Below are 22,920 nucleotides of genomic sequence, written 5' to 3' on the forward strand. Positions count from 1 at the left end.
CCAACGTGATTCATGTGAGGATGGTGTCACACTGATTTCCCTCTAGTCTCCCAGCAGCATGGGACTTCACATCGTATTGAGCAGTATCACATTATTCTAATTAGGGAAATGTGTTGGAAAGCTATTTCCTCTTCAGACAAATGACCAACTGCACAACAAAAGCTAGAGGAATGCCATCTCTGTCTGCAAAGGTTGTGTCATGAGAAATCACTCATCCTAAATCCCTTGACATGTCATACTCATTCAAAGGGCTCTCTCAGGGAAGAGGGAGTATTTCTCGGGATGTGAGCAAGGGACTAGGAGGAGAAGGGGTTACGGGGGGGGGGGTTAAGAGGGACACTAGGGGAGAAGGGGGTACTGGGGTCACACCAGCACCTCTCAGCCAAAAGAGGGGCCTGTGAGGGGAAGGCTGAGGCAGCCATCCCTGCTCTTGGCTGGTACCATGTGAAGCTCTCTGCTTCCTCTCTCTTCCTTCTGAGAGGCTTTGTTTCACACGCAAACAGTGGCAGTGGCCCCAACTCGGCCGGCCAAGCGCTGCATCCAAACTGGCAGGGGTGAGAAAAAGAGGGGGGGGGGGGCCTCGAACAGGAGGGGGTATAAGGGTATAGTGAGGGGAGTGGGGGTGGGGGAGCAGTGGGCATGTCCAGAATGCCAGTTCTTTCAGGCCACTGATGTCATGCCTGTGCCCACCGTGGGAGAGCAGCGGAGGGACCAAGGCGCCCCTTTCTCTTTCCCCCTCCACAGTCTCTTTTTCCAGGATGAATGAATCTTTCAGAAGCGGCACCCATTGTGTCCCATAATCGACGGCGATTATCCCGATTTTATGCTGCCTTCCCAGTGCGAGGAGGTTCCCTGAGTGCTGGCATTGAGGGCCGCCGCGATGCAGCAAGGACCACGAGGGGTTGTCCTAGCAACACTCTGCGGCTTAGAGAGAAGGGGATGAAGGGGAAAGAGGAAGCTCAGAGCCACACACACACACATCGAGCATACAAACACATAGCCTGCACACACACCATATAAAGACAGGATACAGCTTGAAAGATTAGTGGACGGATAGACAACTTATATCTTTACCTCACCAAAGAAAATTTCGTTTTTTGTTTTTTTTTATAGAAGCATTCAAACACTCTTAAAAACTTCACAGGATACTGTCACATACTTTGTCATTAAATGCCACTCAGCCATCCACAACATGTGCTTACATAATAATTAACAAGTCTGCATTAGAGACCGGTTGTGTGGTCATACTTGTCTAATTCCGGTTGTTGGGATCCATGCAATAGCACAGAGTGAGATGTAAATGAGAATACCAGTTTCCCACTGGTTTCACGAGGGGCCCAATGCCCGTTCTCATGATTGGAGCATCACAATATACTGTGAGGTAAAGACAACTGGAGCTGGGCCAGGCTCCGGATATATCTGGCCCCTCTGGGCCTCACAGCCACTTACCATGCAGTGGGAAGAAACGGGCTCACACATAGTGGCTGCCTAGGAGCTCTGAAAAAGCCCCCCCACACAAATGAAGCTCTCAGCAAACACCTCAGGTTGTGCTGTGCATAGGAAGTGGGAGATAAATTCCAGCATCAGAGAAAGGGAGGCATTGTCACTCTATGCCTCTCAATTATGAATCCCTAGATGGTTGTCAGGATGAATGCATTCGGTGATAGATAGTGATAGAGATGTGTGGACTATCATGTAAATCTGTGCTTATTCCATCAGCAGTGTAACCTACTGTTCTTCCGTAGCTCAACAAAACACAGGAGATCCTCTACCAGTGATGCTCGCTAAGAAAAAAAGTGGATAGACCATAGCAAAAAACCTTTCCCATTGAGTGGAAGTTGCCTCAAAACTTGCTTCAAAGCTTGCAAACCCAAACCCCAATCAACACTGCACTTTCCCCTTACTCCCATCATAGGTTTCTCCAACAACTGCCCAAATGAAATTTATCTGCCAGTATTTCAGTAAGTTCATCTCTTTGAGACTAATGTTTAAAGATGGAAAATCCAAAGCACACAACACACTTGGCCAAACCTTGCCATTCCCATCAACTATTCCAGGGAGTAATAGTAAGGGCAAGCCCTCTAGATTTGGTTAATTTAAGATAAGTGACCCCCTTAACAAATGTAGGTGTACAGAGTCACTCAGCAGTCCACTTGAAAGCCGTCTTGAACTGCTTCCAAGTGAACTCTGGAGTGAGAATACAGTCAGATCAAGGGCTGGCACAGGGCCATAGGAACACACAATGAATGATGTGGATTTTCACTGATATTCACCCAAGTCAATTCCATGCTGCCACTTACTATTTCTGTACTCAATGAAACAGTTAATCAATGAGAGGAGAGCAAATAAAAGATCCTAAGGACATGAACCTGTAACACCAAACAATATGTCCATTTACAGTCCAATTTCAGAACATCAAATTAGTAACTTTATAATGTTTTACTTAGTGCTAGTGTAGATCAGACTGTTACTTTAATGAAGCAAAACCACAGCAATTATAAACACTTACAAAAACATGTCATGGCAACAGAAAACACTATTTTTTGCATTACATTTATGTCTACAGAGTTGAGCCATTTACAACAATTATAACAAACATCAATTAGGAGGAAAGCCCTGCTTTAATTCTTACATACTACACAATTAAACTTTGAAACTTAAATGTCTAGAAGGTGGTACTTTGAAAATGTTTGGGTGACAAAGCTTTTCAATTGTATAGCTCACTGCCTAATGCACTATTGTGAATTGTGCTTTTAAATTCTACTTATTTGTACTTAAGTAACAGTTGTAAAAACTTCATTCTGACATTACCTGCTATTGACCTGATTCATTCTTGGGTTGGTAGAAAAGGGGTACCTTAAAGTAACTGGGCAGTCTGGTCTTGAAGGGTTAATCCCTTCAAACAGATATGGGGTAGCAGGGCAGGCATTCAGTACCATGGCCAGTGACACAGCCTCAGGTCTAAGCTCAGGTCATCCTGACTCTCCATGGTGCTGAAAGAGCTGCATTTACCACATCCTGAGCTTAGACTGGGCCAACCCAAGCTAGGCTTGTTACATACGATTCTTCATGCATTGTATGTAACAGCTGTAACACTTTCCCTCCTGTTTCCCTGCTCTCATCACATTTTCAGTTTTTACCATTCTGTTTTACAGTCAGGGTGCATCAGCATCTTGTCGCCACATGATTGAACCATATGTGCCTGTCACTCAGCATCCTCTAAGGTTTCCCTTTGTTTGGAACAACTCTTTGTGTCCATAATGAGGCAGTCATTAGAGAGAGCCTCTGGGAATCCCGAGGCTAGTGTTGTAATCTGCATAGGTTCCTCAGATGTGCCCAGGACCACTGTAATTATGTGCTAACTGCCTATTATGCTGGGGAGTGGTTGTCATAGGACTGATTTTGGCGATTCCCATTCATCTGGATAATATCTGCAGAGAACCTTGGTTGATGGAATCTAATCCAACCACAACCCAGTTCACTACCGGAGCTATGGTTGGGCACCTAATATAATCACATACTTGTCCCCACATGTCTTTACCACCCCACCCTCACCCTTAGTGTTCCTCTTTTCTCTTTTTCTGTTGCATTCCAAGTTAACTGGGCTCAGACTCGCCTTCCATGTCTCGTCTTGTGTAACTCTCACTGTTTCCTCCATCATGTTCCAAGACTTGACTGTGATGCTATGCTTACAGTTGGGATTTTGTTAATTGCCTGTCCAGTACCCATTATTCCCAGCCCCCATCATTTACCTAAAGCTGCTCAGATGAAAGGTCAGCGGAGAAAAGATCATCTATAGTCATGTGAGATTTTCCCACTCCACCTCTCTACAACCTCCTCTATCAGATGAGGGGTTACACACCTAATGCTAATCTCTCATCTTTCTTCTCCTATAGCCACTCCTGCGATCACATATGCATATGAAGCAATGCTACAGTACTATCATTAGCAAAGGCGCATCTGTTTTAACAGAGCCGGCTATATAGCAGCACACAGCGTTTGATGGCTTCGGTCTGATCCCCACAGGAGCTCATTAAATCAGCCAGTAAGGCAGGACCACCCCCACCCCCTACTACAACCACTGCTATGGTATACCCGCTCCATTGCTGAGAGGGGGATGACAGAGGCAGAGAGAGAGAGAAAGAGAAATGTGTATAGCAGACAGAGGGAAGGGTGGGAGGAGTGAAACGGCAAGAATGCAATAAAAAGATAGATGTGTAACAATGTATGGGGGAAGGGTGAAGGGGAAAAAAGGGGGGAGGGTGGAAAGAGGGAAGGTGTGGCCGATGAAGGTAAGGATGGAGACAAAGAAATGGAATGGCAAACAGATGAGAAAATAAGTAAAGGTGGAGAGAGAGGGTCGGATGAAGGTCAGATTAAAGTAATCAATCGAAGAGGAGAATGAGATGGAGCATGTCTCTACATATATATTAATTTGAAGGGCTTCTGTGTTATCAGGTTATCTGTGGATACATGAAGAGCTGACATCTGTGTTGGGCAGCTGGCCCTCTGAAATGGGATTACTGCACAAATCACGTTTCATACATCACTAGACTCACCTGCCACACTCTCAAATTTAAATATATGTCGACGATACACGCACTTACTCTAGCTGTGCTACCCCGCCCCCAACCAACCCATCACATTTGTGTGAGAACACACATTACAGACACACGCGCACACTAAAAATATTGCACCGTCGTCCGTGGTCATAAATCTCTGTTGGTCCAGTCCCATGGTATCCATGGCGGGGGGTTAGGGGGGGTTACAGTCTCACTCAGGATTTGCCAATAAGAGGACTAAGGAGGATGGATGTTCTCTCACTAATTAAACACTGGAGTCTGTAGGGACTGAGCAGAGCCTGCAGCAGTAGCCATGCCCCGCTCTCCTCACACCACCCTGCAGTGTTGACAGAAAGGGCATTCCTACACACACAAGCGCACACACACACACACACACACATGCACAGCTCATTACATCAGTGAGCTAAGCTGGACGACCACACACACACACTAATCCTGATATTCAATGTATATTTTTCATCGGTTGCATTTCATAATTTCCAGCTCATACATTTAAGAAAATGGCAACAAAAGTCACTGAGCTTAAAATGTAGTATTGAAATAATTCCTATAAAGGAATTTTCAAGTGCATAACTACAGATAATGAAGTATATGTGGAAAGGTAAATGTAAATATCATGCTAACTAATGTGCTACAGCCAGCACAATTCACTTTGACATCTGAAATTCCTAGACATACAACTGATTTCATACAGTATGCTTGAATAATAGTACTCTCACCATATGGTATCTACTGACTGGATGTCATGCTATGCTTATTACTGTAAATAGAAGCTGAGACATATGTAGACATGACCTACAGTGATGTTACCATACACACATTTCTGTGAGATATGATCATTAAATAGTTGAAAACTCCTTGTCACTCCTTTTCAGTGTATCTGCAGCAAGGAAAGTACATCACATCAAGGGTGACCAGAATACAATTGGGAAGCATATCAGGAAAGCAGGGGAGTGTGACAGATCTGTCAGTCTCTCACACTGTCTGTCTCACTGTGTGTGTTCTCTACAGTATGCATCTCTCCTCCTCATTATTTACAAACTCTCACTCTCTCTCTCTCGTACTTCTCTTTCACACACACACATATGTATAAAATGTATCATTGTTATCGCAATGTATCATGTAACATAAGTGCCTTCATCTCCTGACCACACATTTTCAACAGAGGCAGATATCTGGAACCGTGTTTTGTCTTGTTGCTAGGCACGGAAGCACACAGGACTCTAACAGAACCTGTGGACTATGAAGAGTGTCGGCCCAGCTGTTTCAGAGCAGCAGACCGAATTTTGAGCAACAAATTCAATGATGCGTGAAGGAAAAATATCATTAAATAAGACAAGGTGATCCAAGAAATACACCTCTTTAAACAATCTGTTGTTTTTTTTTACCCTTTTAGAAGAGCAAAACTTGAGTCAGTGCTGTAAGCTTGAGTATGACTTGAGGCTTCTATACTCTACAAGCCTGCTTTCCTTTCAGGACCACTCCACTGACACTGTTCTTTCAGAACCACATCTATACAGTGTTTTTCTCATATCCCTGAAGTAGTGTGAAAATAACCACCGCCTATTCCTGGCTGCTGTTACACGTGAAAAGCCACAGGGGGACCCCTGCTGCTCCACAGCTCACTGTTTTTCTTTCCATGTCTTTATTCACTGCATACTTTGTCAAACTATGTAAATATTTTTTCAGTCACATGCAGCACTGGAATGCCATTGAGAGCGAACACGCTCGCTTAGGCTTTTTCCACCGCCTAATTATGACAGCCTGCCTATAGTCACAGTCAATCATTCTCAGAAAGCTCTATTTACAACACATTTTCAATGTTTGAGCTCAGTTGTGGCCAAATCCCCAGAGCGCACTCATCTTAGCCTGCTCAGAGGATGGTAAACCCCCTTCAGTCGAGATTTAAGGCAGCACAACACAAATTCCCTGAAATCCTGGTCTACTCTAATCCTCACACTATAAGAGGAACCGGGATTCCCACTGATGTCAGGATTCATCTGTACAAGCAGGATACTGTACAGTGTGCAAAATGGAATACTGATTCAAATGTACTATTTAAATCTGAATTAATACAACTTGATTGTTAACTTGGACATTATATTTGCTTCTCTTTTTTCAGATAGATAGATAGATAGATGCAGCTCCTAATTAACCAGTGCATAATGTGGTGAGCCAAAACCCACCAACAAAACCCTCTCTGTGTTCATCAGCCATTGAGGCAAGCCGCTCTTGGAACACGCCACCCCTACCAGAATAATGGGCCACTTTACAGGCCTCCAAGTTAGTTCACAGAATCTAGAGCTGGGAAACCGCTAGCACAGGGTTCATGGGGAGGAGGGGCAATTTAATTGTTTCCTCCGTTTTTTTGTTTTTGTACCCCCCCACACACACACACAAACACACACCCCACCCCCATCCCTATACCCCCCCCCCACCCCCTTTTTCTCCTCTTTTAGTTCTGAAAAGGGGGCTGACAAACAGGCAATGAAGGGGATTGTTGTGTGTTCCGCTGGACAAGTGGGTGAGGTAAACAAAACTAGACTGCGGGGTCCATCAGCTGGGGGCTCGTCGGGACGGGATAGGCCAAGCTGTGGGGAGCAGCACACACGCAGAGGGAGGATTGGTCGGGGCTTGTGTGGAGTAGGAGGGGTGAGGTGGGGGAGAGGAGGGTAGGTAGGGTGAGGGTAAAGGGTCCTGAGGGAATCAGGAGGGAGAGGGAGAGAGAAAGAGAGAGAGAGAGAGGTTTATTCCGGAAGAAGTGGGAGGTGGACATGGGTGCTGAGGTTACTCCTCCGAGTGTGGGCATTGTACTTGGTGCTGAAGTTCTCATGCATGTCCTGTTTTGGCTCCCCAAAATGTCCGAAAAGTGATGGAGCTCTCCGCGATTAAGCGGACAAGTGGCAGCTCTGCTCTGCGCTCCCACAGCTCGGGCTATTTACATACTCAAGAGGAACATTAATGCCCCACAGCTGAACAAAGAAGCACACAAACCTGCCTCAGAGGCCCATTACACACTTAATTGAGGATTTGTGGAATAGTAAAAAGGGGTAAAGGAAGAGGAAGGTGGGTGAAATGGGGAGGGGTAGTGGGTGAAGTGGGCAATGACAGTAGTTTTATTTAAATTTGAACTTTTTTGTATTACTTTTAGGGTTTTTTTAGGGGCTTTGTTTGTTTTGTTTTGTTGTTTTTTTTTTTTTGTCTATGTCCCCAGTCAGCTTCAGCTGATGGCAGGAGAATCCAATGTGAAAATAATATCCAGCCAAATATTTGTCACCATATGGAAACTCTAGGCATCATCAAATCCTTTTTTTTCCATTCATCCTCTCCCTCTTTATTCCCCATTCGCTGATCCTCCCATTATCCTCATTATGAAACTGTCATAAAAGCTTTACTCTAGAAAGGAGGGATATGAGGAGAAAAGCAGCTAGAGCAACTCTAGCAGGATTCAATTTTAGTATAGTATATATATTTTTTTAATACCCTTTGATTCTTTAAGGTTATATGGTCCAGTATTCAAAACAGTCGAAAAGTGACTGCTTTATTGAATATCTTTCTAAAATGTAAATATAAGTAAAATATTATACAGTTTTATTGTTTTATATTGTTATGGTCCATGTGTTGAGGCATAAAGTTCAGAGCAATGGCATAAACAAAAGTGGCTCCATCTGATAAACAGTGTGAATCTGTCAGACTGAATCTTGTGACAGTTCTCCAGATGAAGTCTTCTATTTGTTTTGAACAAATCACTTAATGTGCTTTAATTATGATTCTTTTGTTGCCACACAATGGGCTGATTGTTCTCAGTACCAGGTCTTTGGTGCCAAGAGAGAAAAAAAATATGACAACGAGACCCCCCCTGTCCAAGCCCTTCTTCCCTTTACCAATCACTCTCAGAGCAATTTCGTGACTCCCCCTGCTGACCTGAATTCCGACATAGCAGGTGCCAATGGGATGCGGGTGGTTTGTTTTTTTTTTTTGTTTTTTTTTTTCTCTCTCTCTCTTTGGGAGAAGGACAGTGGCAGTAGTGAAAGGGTGGGTGGGATGAGGCCTTCACTGTACCAGTAAACACTGACTCAATCCCCTCTGGGGCCCCACAGCCAGTTCATGAATGTTAATGTCCAATATTAACTCAGAGAATCTACTGAATCTGAGTCATACTGAAAAGAGATTTTCCAGAATTTTTTTTAAAAAAAGGTGCAACAACTACAGTCATACTGACCAGATGAGATTAGCTCATGTGTGAGAAAAACTTGTGTGTGTATTTTAAGGATGTGTTGGCCTAACTCACCTAACTTGGACACGTGTGGGCTACTCTGACCATGACTTTTGACCTGTGTCTACCAGATGAGACCAAATGAAAAATTCCCTCATGGTCTTTGCATTGGCTACACAGCCATTTATAAAATGTTCACTTTTGCTCATGAAGGTTTAAATTATTAGAGTAAAATTACATTTCAGAATCTGACATTTTAATCACAATAAATGTAAAGCAATCTGACTGCTTGCGAAGCACAAACATGATAACATGACACTTAATGTATATTCTATTTTTACATTGTTATTTTCATTATTTTCATTTTCATTTATTTTCATTATTCAAGGTATTTCTTGAATTTAAACATGTGTGCATGCATGTGTGTGTGCCAGTCAGCTGTTATAACGCTTTTGGGTTTGTTTTTAGGAATTTTGCATACACGTTTTCTATATGATGATTTTATTAGTATGCTGAGTTGACTATTGTCCTGTCTAATGATAATTCTTAATGATATCTGTATTAAAGTTACCTCAGCTCAACTAAATGTACATCTCTATTCACTGTAATGTTATCACATAATGGCTGTCATGTCATAGCAGTGCACAGGATCATTCTCAGACCAAATACAAGTTACAAATAACATGCTATTAAAAAATCAAATCCTGAGAGATTCATTGTTGAAAATGATGAATACACATGGTTCCACTTGTGAAGGTTATGTTCCTTCCTTTACAGTTAGATTATACAGACGGTTTAATGGTCGCTGCTGTCTCATAACAAAAATGAAGCAAAGAACTGACCAAGGCCATCTGAGATCTATCGTTTTGCCGCCCAGCAGCAGACTCGCTGGTGAATGCCTCTGTTTCTGTTCCTGTGCAGTCATACAGAAGTGAAGGGAGCCAGGCTCTTTGTTTGGTCAACCCATGGGAAAGGCCTCGCTCTGTTCAGCTCTCTGAGAGCTGAAACACTGATTCTATAGGCAGGACCACAAGAGCCAAAAAAGGAGAGAGCACAAATTCCTCATATTGGGAAGATTCACACCAGGAGTACAGTGATGAAGAGGCCCGAAAAGCAAAGAGCGGGTAAAGAAATAGGGGGGAAATTAAGAGCAGATTTAAACGAAATTGGATGATATTAAGGTAATTGGGAAGTACTGGAATGAAAGGAGCAGCTAAGAGAAGAAAAAGAGGCATATTGAGAAAGTGGGAAAAAGAGAGACAGAGACAGATGAGCATGAGGGTGGTAAAGAGTGAAAAGAGGAGCTGGATGGCACTTTGGCAGCTTCAGTGTGTTCCCAGGAGGATTACTCAAGCACTAGATGCCACAGACTGCCAGCAAGACCACAGAGAAGCTCCATGAATGGAGACACACACACACAAACACACTCACACACACACACACACAAACATATTGCTGTTGTATTCTGGTGTCTGTTTCACCTGTTTCCTCTCCTCCCTCTTTTACCCAGTTTTACTGTCCTTTTCTCTTCCCTTTTCTTTCATTCCTCCAATTTTCCCAGCTTGTTCTCCGCCCCCTCTCTCTCTCTCTCTCTCTCTCTCTCTCTCTCTCTCTCTCTCTCTCTCTGCAGCCTTACTCTCTTAGCAGCAGGGAGAGGAGAGGTTTGACTTGGCCGGCATCAGACAGGTAACATATGTTCAGGCTGCTTGTGCGGCCCTCTTGCCTCCTTATGCACGGGCAGAGCTCACAGAAAAATATCAAGGAGGGGACACAGATCCATCTTCCGCCCCTGCTAACTCACTCCATCTTTTGGCCATTTATCTCCCTTTTAACAACAGAAGGAGCCCTATATTCTACTGTCTGTCCTCCTTGTCTTTTTCTCTTTCTGTCACGCCCACATATTAAAGTTACTCTCCTGCTCTATCTAACACTTCTGGCAGTGTAAAATCTCAGTTTATCTGGCAGAAACTGAAGTGTTTCCACATTGTTCATGGGATTTATTGTTTTTCTGAGGTGCTAAATTGCACTGAATAACATTATGGATCAGTGTAGAAAATATGAAGACAACAAGGAAAATAGGCCAGCCCCATCTGCAGCCTTGCTTTCGTCGTTGTCAGACATTATATAAAAAATATAACTGATTCTTCCTATGGAAACAAGACCATATTACCACATTCTCTCCATTACATGTTAACATTCGATAGGATTTAATTAATCTTACAGCTCACTCACAGCAGTGTAAATGCAATTTTCTTTTAATCATCATGCCTGCTTACTGGTGATGGCTCATTTGCCATCTGGTCTACCATTCCCAGAGTATCCCACACAAATCCATGCAGTGGATTCTTCTTGGAAGAATTCTCAAGCACTGCAGAGACCACTACAATCAATCCATGAAACAGCTGAGATCGATTGTTAAAATTTCATTTACACAGTCAATGAAGAAGCTATCAGTTAGTCAGCATATTGATTTTTTTTTTTTTTTTTTTTTTTTTTTTTTTGGACCAGTATGCTGTTACTTCCTTTTCCTCTCCATATTATTTACCCCTGGCTTGCATATCTACACAACTACCCTCCCCCTATGCGTGCATGCTCGTGTGTGTGCACTTCACAGTAGAACAGCCTATACCTAACACAAAGACACATGTCCATGTAAACATCTACTCTGCCCTGAGTACCCTAAAGCAATGTCTACCCTAATTAAAGTAACGCCTTCACAGATGGTAAACATAACAGATTCTGAGAAATATGATTTTGACTCGTTTCACTTCCAGTGGGAGATAGGCAACGCTGCAGGGTCCAGGGTCTAGTCTGGGCGTGTGAGTGCCTCTGTATGTTGTCTCTGGGTGTGTGTGTATGTGTGTGTGTGTGTGTGGTTGCATGATTATTTTGACTAATTTATGTACAGAAAGGTTGGTACTTCCATAATTCAGCAGTGGACTTCATCACCTTTAACAGTTATAGTAGCGTAACAAAAACAGTCAAATACTGATATCACACAATTAATTCAAAATTCAAGCTTTTCATCCACCAATGATCATATTGAAGAGGTTCTTCCTTAATGAGAGACTCAGATGTTAAGGCTTACATTATGTAAAAAAGAAGTTTCAAAGTTATCCAGGCAGAATTTGCATTTATTTTAATTCAATTCCAGTCTGTTCAACAGACACAGTGGATCTGGATATTTTTATGAGCTGATAACAACTTAAAATGTTGAAAAAGAGAAATATTAGATAGAATATATTTCCAGAACAGCATATGGCAAGACATAAACATCCAGGGAAATAATTTGTTTTCAATTATTTACCGACAAATGCAGGTAAAAAGGATTAATGGAGCAATCCCAGATAAAAGTTGCTGCATAAATTCCCTCACGCTAATGACGCTCTTCTCTGTAAACAAATGCTAAATATGTGCATAATGTGGCCAGACAGACTCGCATTGATGGTGAATTTGTTGAGATGGTAGCATGTCCCATAGCCCTTCCCCAGATTCAGGACATGAATTTATGTCAGATGACGCATCCTGCCTTTAAGCATGTGTGAGCTTGCCTTGAACGCCTATGTGTGTTCATTCATGTAAGGCAGCAAATGCCACAGTACAGTAGTTTAGAGAGCAGCCTCTGGGAAAAGGACAAAACACATTAGCTGCATGGACACTTTCCTTTACTGATTCTCCCAGCAATTACACTGAAGGCCAAGGCCTCTTCAGATCACATCCCTGCCACACAATGTGCACAGTTACAGCCCGCTCCTTTTCACCAGGACCACCAGTGGAAGAAAACGTACTTATTAAAAATCCATCATGTACACTCATCTGTTCTCAGAATGAGCACCACCTCCTCTCCAGGTCGCAACCATAAACATGCCTATGACAGAAGAATCCACAAAATCACCCTGTGCACGTTGACAAGCCAAGAGTATTGCTGAAGGCGATCAACTGAGGGTGCCAAGAGAGTTGGTTTCCATGGTGACATTGATGGTGCTATTGAAAAAATGGGAGTGTGTGTGTGTGTGTGTGTGTGCGTGCGTGCGAGCACGCCAGAGTGCATGCGTTTTAATGTGAAAGAGGGAAAGGGCTGCAACGATTGGCTCAAGAGGTGGGTGGTGATAGTAAGGTAATAAGCGTTCAGCTTTTTTTTTCTTCCAGGGAGCATGTCATGTCCTCTGAAAAAAAAGTCATGATGTGGAGCACGAGGAATGTCATGGACTACTCCACTGCAGACACAAGAAGCGTCAAACATTTTTAAGGAAAGATAAAGTGGACCACACTTTAAATTTGTCTCTCTCAGAGTAAAACAAGTTTAGTTTAAGTGGTGTATTATTTAATAGTTAATCTGTCAGAGCAGGCCAACTCAAAATGATAACAATAAAGTCACTTAATGAATTCAACTGACAACTTGTTGAGTAATTTAGCATCAAAATCAGTGTATACAGAAGCACAGTGGTGCCTGTCAACCACTTCACATACAGTCGCACCTGCTGCTCTTAAAAAGCAACTTTCTTTTCCTGGAAGCACAAACACACGGTCTGGCTGAGACGGGGAAAACGTTGCGCGCTTGGATGAAAAGCAGAGGCAAGGAGCGGGAGCCCTTCGGTCTAGTTTAGAGGAGGCTGCTTCATATGCACGATTAAACGCACAACAGAAAGAGAATTAAAAAAAGGTTAAATCTACAACTCTACCACCAAAGTGCTGCCTGGGGCACGTACAGGGACGCGTTTGAATGTTCTCCGTGATGTTACTGTAACTGACAGGGCATTGGGGGGTAGGGGCATTGGGGGGTGGGGGTTCACAGGATCGCTAATCTTTAGCGAAACGATTCGACTGTTATTTGATGCATGCATTGCCGAAGTCTGCGATTTGTGAAAACCGAAGAAAGATGCGAGTAAATGCGGCTCTTTTGTTCAGCCGTGTAGTGTAATGTGCAGCGCGAGCTCATTGTTGACGGTCTGCGCTCCGGTTGTCATTTTAATGGCTCAATCTATGAGAATCTATGGAATATGGATGTTGCACGAATAATTTAAAGGAAACTCAGCCGCTAATTTAAGGGAGATCTGCAAGCAGCTGTTCAACTTGATTTTTTTTTTTTAACGTGCACCCCTGTTGCACCTGCAGTCATTCATTCCTCGATTAACGCAATTATTTCAGTTCACCTGTCACTTGTCATGATAAACAATGATATTAAGCTGCAAATCAGGATTAAGTCAAGCCATGCATCTACTCATCATCACCATCATCATCATCATCATCATCATCATCCAGCGTTAATCTGTCCTGTTTGTGGACTAAAATGAAAACTAAAACCGCATCTTACCTTTGTTGCAAACCACGATGAAAAAAGTTTTTGGTCTTGTCCCCTCGCAGGGTCTTGTCGCATCCGCTTCTTCAGAGAGGGTGAGCCACAGCGGTCCGGGACAGGAGCGCCTCACAGACCAAACGGAGGGATTCTCTCTCAGTAAAATCCGAGGAGCTCCGCAAGCTCAACGTTTCCCACTGAATGAGCTCTGCCTCACCTCACTCTTCGGCGATTTACTCTCCCACCCGCCTCCGCCCGTTTTCCCCCTCTTTGTCTGCTGTGCATGGGAATGCCAACTCCCGTTGGTTGAAGATGCAGCCTATACCGTACCTTTCTGTCTCTCTCTCACACCCTCTCTCTCTCCCTCTCTCCCCTGCTCTCGCTCTCCCTTTCTCACGCACACTGATTTACAACCACCGTCAAAGTTAATGCAAAACCTGCTCGTAGGGAGGTGTAGTGCAGAGAGCTGAATTCCTCTCATTTCATAAGCATTGCCAAAACCCCAAACCTTGCCCAACCCTACAAACAAAATATCTTAATTACATCATTTATTAACACGCAGAGAGTTAGCTGCAGGTTGTCTGAGCCTCTCTGCCACAACGCCCTAACTGACAGTCTGATGTTTTTATGATCATTATTTTGTTGCCCTGATTAAAGATTGTAGGCTGGAACTCATTATAGCCAATGCAAAACCCAAAAAAAGCCAAAGCATTTCTGACCTGTCAGGTCAGAGTAGGTACTGACTCGGTGTTGGCGCCCTGTGACAAAATGTGACAGTCTCTTGTCTCTTGTCTTCCAACATGGAGTCAAGGCTGAGGTTGAGCAAAAGAGAAGAGGACAAGAAGAAGATAATCAATGGCATAAAAAGGAAAAAAAATAAGTTTCAATTTCTCTGTGACACAACCCTAAACTAACTAAAGATTATTTTCATTATCGCTTTTTAATGTTGATTATTGTCTCAATTTGTTAATTAATCATTTTGACTGTGAATGTTAGAAGATTGTGAAAGATTAGCATTACAATTTCCCAGAGCCCATGGTATTCATGTTGTTACTTACATCCAGCCATCAGTCCAAAATGTTCATTTTAGCCTAAACAATGGCTGAAATGATAAATTCAATCAAAACACTGGTTGATCAATTTTCCAGTTGACCAACATGTTTAACATTTATGAGACCTTTCCTCAAAGAAATGGAGACAAAGTTCAGAGTTGCTCATGTAGAACACTGAAATACATAACAACTGACGGTCAGATTCTTGCTCATGCTTGTCACAAAGATTTTTCAAATAGAGATGACAGAGAGAGGGAAAGTAGGAGTGGCAGGTTTGCAATTGGGCAAGTCATTCTGCCAGAGGCATGTACCACCTACACTGATGGGAAAAAAAAAAAAAAATTACAAGGCCAATATTTCTTATTTGTGAGGCAACCATGGGCACTGTCCTCATGAGAAAAACAAAGGCATAGGCCATTTGTTCTGATGCCTAAAATGTGTGTCCACACAACTTTACCAAGGACTCAAATGGCACTGTGAAAAATGAGTGTTTGATCTGGTTGGGACCAAAGGCAGAGTTAAGGGGTCAATACACTTCATCCAAAGCGCTCAGATTGATGGTTTTTGTAACTTTCAGAAATCAACAATCAGGGCAACAGTTGAACTTCTATCTCAAACCCTCCTTTTTTAATTCTTCACACAACTAACTCCCATCATTTTTCAAGAGCAATACCATGAATGTCCAAAAGCATAAATTGTTATTCAGATTTGAGTGATTATCACCCCTCTCTACGACAGCAGGCTTTTTGCCCCCTACATCAGGTGTGGCTGTTCCGAGTGGCTACAAACACTTTTGCCTTCAGACATGGTTAGACAACACTTCAAAAATCACAGGGTTCATGGATTGGTTATCAAAGCATATGACTTTGACATGTTTGTATCATGAGCCCTACAAAAAAAAAAAAAAAACAATGTTAAGTGTCCATCAACATTCCACAATCCATAAGCCACCTATATGCTGATCTGTTAGGAAAGAACTCTTCTGAGGGGATAAAACTTCCCCAGATGGTGATGTAGCACCACCGGAGGTCATCTACATAAACTATATTGCAAGCACTGCTCATCAGACTGCTCATGAGAGAAGGTAAAACTTAATTGTTATCGCAATTATGTTTGGGTCAGTGCTCTGTATGCCTTCAGAGCATTTTTCTGCACCAAATGAGAGCTCGGGGAGTAATAAGAGCAAATCCTCGCCAAAAAAAAAAAAAAAACTGCTCCAAGAAACTGAGCCAGAGCCAGACGCTGACTAAGCCATGTGAGCGAGTGAGTGGTGGAGCACCTATTCAGCTAAGGTGATATTCCACCTCTGCACAGGTGACCGCTTTAACCCTTGGTTGAGTCTTTCTGTATGTATTCGAGCTGCGCTGGCTACTGTGTGGCAGTAATTGTGTGGGCAGCACTAATTTGTCCTTACTGATTCTAGCTGCAGCCTTGCCACCATCAAAGATGAAAAGGAGAAACTAAATGCCATAATTGCAGGTATGGAAGCAATAGGACAGAATACAGTCTTAGCAATGAATGCATTTGTTTAATTTATCAGTTCTGAATGCTTCTAATGTGTAGTGAAAAACTTGCAATCTCAAAATAGGTCAGCAAATCCAGGGCACATCAGAAAACAAATAAACCATTTAAGTAGCAATTTCAGCAACAGTTTTATCCGCATTTCTCAAAGTAACCCATATCTCGGTGACACTGAGGCATTGCCAGACATTACAGTGACAAGGGGTGAGCAGACAATCAAAGGAAAGTGCCTATAGGAGGTAGTGATTGAGCATGAGTGCTGGCAGGAGAAGAATGAGCAGGTACGGACAGGGTGATATAGGGGCTGGCCTAATAGAGCAGTAACTCCCCTGAGGGAAAGACATCACTAGGGAAAGATGGTGATGCAGTGCTTCTTATGTTGTCTGCCTGAAATAGCTTGCAGGTGTCATTTGACATATTATTACTTTTTAAGCAGATGTTTAGAAGTTTATTTTTATGTTGCAATTTTAAAATTGAGGATACAGTACTATATGACTATTGGCATCCTCACATTAAATTAATGATTGCTTATTGTGCCTGATTACACAACTGAGAAAAAAAATCTGAAAAGACTTATTGATTATCTAGATTCAGGCATAACAGCAGTAATCGGCTTGTTGAGTTGTGTAGTTGGGAGACTGTCCTCACTGAAAAAAAAACAACAACTCCACAGGTCACATGTGCAAGCAGCCAGTGACAGGAATAAAGGAAGAAGTTGGGTAATGTGAAGAGAGACAAAGTCCATGCCAGGAGGAGGTTGTGGAGGATGGATGGGTTGATAAAACACAGGACTTTCACACTGGACACTGCTGTTTCACATTTCTCATGTGAACCTGACAACAGTTATCCATGATAATCCATGATAATTCCACAACCGGTGCAAAAGTAACATTTTCTGGTCAGACACGCTGGGAGGATAAGGTTTGTTTAGGTTTAAAAATGTAAAACTTCTTGGTTAGTGATTAGGGAAAGAGTGATACCACGGGTAAGGCAGAGGAAAGATCATTTGTGGCTAGCAAAATTCTGGCTTTATGTTCTGAAGGCCCACGCAAGCACTCCAACCAGGATGTTCTTGGTGGTTCCTGCTATGTGTCTATTTTTACTCTCGCTTTACACAAGCAACAACAACCCTTAAGTGTGCTTTTAGGACTCAAGCCTATTTACATGTATCACCACAGTAATTGTGCATTTTAGTACAGTACTGCAGCTGAATGCCTGTATAGATAAGATAGATTACTACAGCTTCTTCTTCTTACTGTTCACAGCCTCTGTTAGTCAATAGTATTGTTTTGCAGTAAATTCTATTTTCAGTCCATGCTCCACACTTAACCTTCTCCCTAGTATCTTACGCACACATTGATTAAATAGTAATTACTTTGTGCTAAATCTGTCAAGCATTCATATTATATATTATTATATATATTTAGAAGAGCTAGAGATAGTGCTGCTTGTCTCTGATGCAAAAAGATAAAACATGTGATTTGACAGAGCAGAGTCAGCCTAACCTTTGACAGGCTAAAGATCTACCATTGTGTTGGAATACCAAATACACCACAGTGCAGTGTCTACACATGGTCAGTTCATCAGATACTATACATCTGATGTCATTTCTGACCAGTGGTGGTGAGCACGCTCCAGTGCACACAAATGTGCTTCATCTTTGTTTAAGTTAGTTCTTTGTTTCTTCTTTTCTTTGAATCTTCAGCTCCATTCAGCTCTCAGGCTGGCTTTGGGCCAGTATCACCCTATGTAAATAATTCTGATGCATGTGACTTGACTATGGCAAGCAACAGTGTGATTTATTTATTTATTTTTTAAGAGTTTAACCATTCACTATTATATGATTAATTACTATAACAAGGTGCTACAATTTGCTTGGTGCTGTTGCATAATAAAACTGATAACTTGCTCTGTTGTCCCAGGTCATTGGCTGCATGCTGCTGCAATTAAACCCTCCATGGAATTTCAGGGAATTGCCAACCTTCCCCTGGGTTTGGCTTGTTCATGAAACAAAGACAAGTTCCTCCAGCATTTGTGTGTACCAGAGTGGATGGTGAAGGACAGTCAATATAGAAAGCAGCGGGGAACCCAGCTGGATAATCCATTTTCCACAGAAGTTTCTCAGCACTGTCAACTGATAAGAAACAACAATGGATGATGTATAGAGATTATACTTCTTGATTTGACTACAAGAAACAGATCTCCATGACTACAAAGTGCTTTGTTTGAGAAATCTTTGTCTGACTATTAGGACTGCACTCTTTTACTCAACGGGTTTGCAGGTTACTGATTTTTTATCTCAGCCTTCCACTGGCTGTGTCCTCCCAATGGCACTAAAAGACTAGACAGAAAATGGCCCAAATCAGTTGGTCTCCAATTTGCTCAGTGGATTTAAGAACCCATGTACATTTTGGTTGGTCCTTCTCTCTGCATAGACGTTAGCATTGATAATTTTGGAACTGTGTTATCACAAACACAAAGCGATTAGTAGAAATACACATATTATATAAAACTGGACATTTTAAATGTTAAATGTAATTCATTTTAAAAAAGCTCTTTCAGGCAGAAGCTACCATTTCCACCTGTCCCAATAAAGAAAGGGTACATAAACATTAAAGGGCTTGGGCCAGTGCTGATTGCCTCTCAGGAGCAATCAGAAAACCTAGAAAAGTGTTACGAGGATGTTCGAAGGTAATAAAGCCGACGAGTCTTTGGAAATACCCCAGGGAGGTGGGGAGGTTTCCTTGGGGGAGGAAAGGTTAATGCAAGTATTGAACTGTGTGCTAAGCCTTGTATATTTGAAAGATTGGCTTCGGTGCTGGCGAGTGGTACACATGTTTACAAGAATAGCTAAACCAAGAGAACCACACCTGCGTGCACATACACACAATGCGCATTTCCTGCTGCCTCTTTCATTCATTCCCTCCCTATCTTGCTATCTTTGTATTCACATTCTCTTCTCTTCATCACTCATACACACACACACACACACACACACACGCACACACACACACACACACACACACACACAGTCTTTCTCTCAGTTCAGTAGCAGTAGCCAGATTTCATGCAGGCTTTCTGCAGCTGCTGTCGGAGTCAAACAATCACAGCCATAATAAATCATATTGCCACTTCTGGCTGCACAATTCAGCCACATGCCTGCATATGGATGAAAACACAGCTGGGGCTTTGCATCAATACACCCAAATTACTTTGTGTGCTGAAACACGAGTGTGTTGTATATTTATTCAGGGCTGTGTAGAGGTGTATTTAAATGTCTATCTTCCATTATATATGGTCACATATGGCAGGTAATGACTGAATAATACCCTGCTCTGTTTACTGTATGTAGTAGAGGGCTGAAGGTGCTGAGAGGTGCCATGATGAGCTGCTGAAGGCACAACTGGTGAAAAAAATAGGGATATAGGGGATAATATCACAGGGCAGTAAACACATTACTGCTTAAAGAATAAGGCCATTGACTATAATTTTCTTACTGTCGGCAAATCCCATCAAAAGCCTGACACCAGGGATGAATTGTTCCTTCCAACAAGTATTGCTTGTGTAGCCAAAGCTTGATGTACAATAGCTTACTTTTCAATGTCATAGACATCCATTAGAAACAAATAAATGAACCACATCATTGCACTGGCTGACAGTTACTTAATTACAATGAATGCACTGCAGTTTGTCTTGAGTCAATCCCAGATGCAATGTTGCACTAAATACTCACCAGTGCAACAAATGTGTATCAATCCGCAGCTGAAAGTAGCTCCCAAAAAATGCACTTTTTTACTCATATTTGAGTGGTGTTTATTAAAAACTGCAGTGCACAACTTTGTCTTAAACATTTGTGCCCAATCCTTAAAGACTTGCATCTTCAGTAGGGATAAGATCAAGAAAAAAATATTAAAAATACATAAAATGATACCATTTAAGTTTGAATGTAAATGTTTAAGGACATCGCATTAGCATTCCCACATTGTTATGTCAGACCAGAATACTAACAGCGGAGCTGTGCGCAGATCCTTGGATCCTTTTAGTTCAAAGGGCTTCTCTCCTCACACTGAGAACAAAGCACAGAGGGCCCATCGGCCTAACTGGGAAATTGGACTGAAACCTAAACATTTTGTGTAAGTCTGGTGTTAAGTATTTTGCCCCTCCGCCTCTCCAGCATCAACTATGGAGTTCTCATGGTAGCATTTTCTCATCATTATCCAGGTACTTTGCTCAGGGTTACATCTCTATTCCCAGGCCAGTCAGCTTTCGGTTAAGTGCTGCCCATGTTTCTATTGATGATGCCCTGTGAGCTAACCGGGGCCTGTGAACAAGACAGTCTCCCAGCCCAAGTGGACAGGACTCTCCTCTGGGAAACACGGGACTATACTAAGCTGTTGTTTGGACTTCGTAAATGGGTGAAGGGAGAGACAGAAAGTCTTTGATAGATGTTGTTCCTGTGGAGTGCAAAAAAGGCACTATAGTAATTTTGCATTCCAATTGTGATCTCATATTATTAACACAAATTGTTATAAGAGGCTGGATAATTTTTGAATAATAACAGTCACAGAAAGACAAAGTGTCTTTGAAAGTTATTAAAGAGATTTTTAAAACAGTAAAATAGGCCTTGGAAGAAATTAGTAGCAATTAATTGGAGAGCAGAGGATAAAAACAAAACTTTGCAAAATGTCATCCTAAAATTCGAATCTTAAAAACATTCCCTTGCTCCCCAGATTTATGGCCCTGTCAGCACACATCACCTCCAGTAGGAACATTAGATCTGGGGAGTGCAGTAGCAGAATTGCTCTGATCACCTCAGGCTATTCTCTGGCTCATAAGGTTTTAGAAAAAGATATTAGATATTCCGGGCCCAGTCCAAGTCATGCTTTAAAGTCATGAATACAGTTTTTAAATTGATTGGAATATTTATGAGAGTGAAATAAGGCCAAGACAGGTGTTATGTGATCCCATTTTTTGGCACATCTTTTAAAAGTCATCCACCAGCTGTTTGGGCAGAAAGGGACCACTGAAAGACAAGAGTCTGTCTTAAACATAGTTTCTATCTGGAAAAAGACATCAGTTTACATAACCATGGTTTAATCTGGAGATAAACTGATATTGACAGAGGTCTTTGCAGGTTTTCAGATGTGGGTCGTAGACTGAAAGCTTTAGTTTGAGTTGGAACTCAGCCCCTGTTTACATAAAACTAGGTACCAATGCTTTCTGGGTGCTCAAGATTGGGATATGGTAGTAAGAAAATGTGTGGCTGCAGTGAACAAAACTGACTGTTGTGACTTTAAAGGCTGTTAGCACCAGTGTGCCTTGATAGTATTTTCTTTAAATTACATGTGTGGTCCCATGAAATGCAGTGATTATATGAATCATCAATATCCAAGGCCATAAGTGAGTGGGTATAATAAATGGTGATTTTAGGATCTCCATCAGTTATGACAAAATACAACAAAATATGGGTGAAGCATACTGAACCTTCAACCTGATCTGAAGAGGCGGGCAGCAGAATGCAAAACAGTGAATCATGACACAAAAATTGCAGCGCACCACCAGACTGCTAGTGACACCCCCTTAACTGCACCAAGATAACTCATCCCCCTTCTAGAAGACTGCTGTTTTTCGTAGCCACCCAACAGCACATTTCTGAACAATTACACCCCTGCTTTTCTCTTCCTCTCACACTTTATTTGGTCTTTATTTGTCATTCAACCCTATCTTCACTCTACAATAGAGTAATACCAGGGCCATACTTCAAGATTTTACTCGATCAAATTTAAACATCTTCATGAGCTGACTCCTAGCTTTATTTGCAGTTCAAAACGTAAATGAAAAGTCTTTTGCAATCAGGACCCCTAAGCTTTGGAACTTCCTGACTAAGGATTGCAGACTCAATAACATTTTTATATCACTGCCTCCAATTTCTATTCTTGCAGCTCCAATATGTCTTGTCCGAGGCTGTGTATTTAATTGTTGTTTCATTTTGTTTTATTGCATTGTGTTTATTTATTTCATTTTCATACTTCTAATTGCATGATTTTACCAATCTGGTTATTCTCATTTGAGGAAATGAATTATTCTATCTTTGATTTACTCATGTAAAGTAGCTTGTAAATTTAGTAATTATTTTAAAATAAAAAACGAATGAACCAACAACCAGAGCCTAGCTTCTCTACTAATACTTCCAAATATTGAGTAATAATGTATTTTTTTTATTATTGCCCCTGTATGGAAGTCGATATAAAC

At 41.9% G+C, this 22,920-nt stretch overlaps 1 protein-coding gene across 1 annotated transcript in view; it reads right to left on the minus strand.

Moving 5' to 3' along the window:
• slc1a2b (solute carrier family 1 member 2b) overlaps nucleotides 1–14,488 on the minus strand; it is a 31,261-nt gene extending 16,773 nt beyond the window's left edge. Inside the window, exon 1 of the mRNA XM_018664035.2 lies at nucleotides 14,114–14,488. The gene's annotated coding sequence lies outside the window, so the exon portion shown is untranslated. The remainder of the gene's footprint in view (nucleotides 1–14,113) is intronic.
• Nucleotides 14,489–22,920: the final 8,432 nt, after the last annotated feature.

The sequence above is a fragment of the Lates calcarifer genome, linkage group LG10 (genome assembly GCF_001640805.2).
Source record: "Lates calcarifer isolate ASB-BC8 linkage group LG10, TLL_Latcal_v3, whole genome shotgun sequence".
Classification (NCBI taxonomy): Eukaryota; Metazoa; Chordata; class Actinopteri; family Centropomidae; genus Lates; species Lates calcarifer.